Source organism: Aplysia californica, unplaced genomic scaffold (assembly GCF_000002075.1).
Source record: "Aplysia californica isolate F4 #8 unplaced genomic scaffold, AplCal3.0 scaffold00511, whole genome shotgun sequence".
NCBI lineage: Eukaryota > Metazoa > Mollusca > Gastropoda > Aplysiida > Aplysiidae > Aplysia > Aplysia californica.
This window is the reverse complement of record NW_004797781.1, coordinates 215,881-217,026: the sequence shown is the minus strand read 5'-3', so window position 1 is coordinate 217,026 and position 1,146 is coordinate 215,881.

Sequence of the window (1,146 nt, the reverse complement as noted above, 5' to 3'; positions counted from 1 at the left end):
GTGTGTGTGTGTGTGTGTGTGAGTGTGTGTGTGTGTGAGTGTGTGTGTGTGTGTGTGTGAGTGTGTGTGTGAGTATGTGTGTGTATGAGTGTGCGTGTGTGTGATTTGCGTCTTTCTTCTTGCTAATTAAGTTATGCAATGATTTAATTAAATATACTCGAGTCCTGCTGACATTTTGAACAGTAGCCTGGAATACATGTTTGTCACGACATTTTGACCCGTGACATCACAGACCAACTGTTGTTGTGAGCTCCTGATTGGGTAGAAACTGGGTCAACCACACCTCCAGACAAAGAGAATTTCACCTACGATTGGAATGCTATTTTTTTTTATTATTCAGGAATTTAAAACATGCGACACATTTTGTTACACAAACACTTCAGTTTTAGCATAATGTGATTACAACATAGCAGTACTTTACAACTTGCTTTATATCATCATAATTATGCATTGCCTTCGGTCTACTTCACCTGTCTAGCTTTCAAAATGTAAGATGATATCTCAATGCATATATCTCACCTGATTTTTATTTAATGAGGACTCGTATTCTGAGCTTTAGACAACGCTAGCTGACTCATTTTTTTCCGGGTCAGACTACTTTTCTTTACTTTTTTTTGGCGAAGAGGGGCCATTTAAAAAGAAAGAAGAACAACTTTGTTATAATTATTTATACAGATTTTTCACTTCGGTTTTCCTCATCTGAAACTTTAAAGGTAGCCAACAATACACATTCTATGCTCTATGCAAATTCGAGTTTTTGATTGTGCAGGGCCTACGATAGTTTGAAATGTGCCGCACGCAATATTAACATTTGGCCACCTCAGAATTAACAATTTCTGTCTCTGCACAGAACAGAGTTTTGAGAAATTTGACGTAAAAAATTTCACAAAATGTCTTAAATTGCTTTTTCGGATGCTATTCTTTGAATTTCTAGATAACGACTCTGAATAATTATACATTTTAATAGTGCAGATTCAGTTAGAAAATTTTGGTTTCTGACCTCTTGGTCTTTGTAGCTGAAGACAGCCAAAAATGTCTGAGAGAACTTTGTAATTCTGAGGTAGATCTAGCTCGATTGGTCTGCTACTCATCGTTCATTACGTGTACGCGCACGCCGAGTCTATTAAGGGTTAAGGGGGGAGGGGG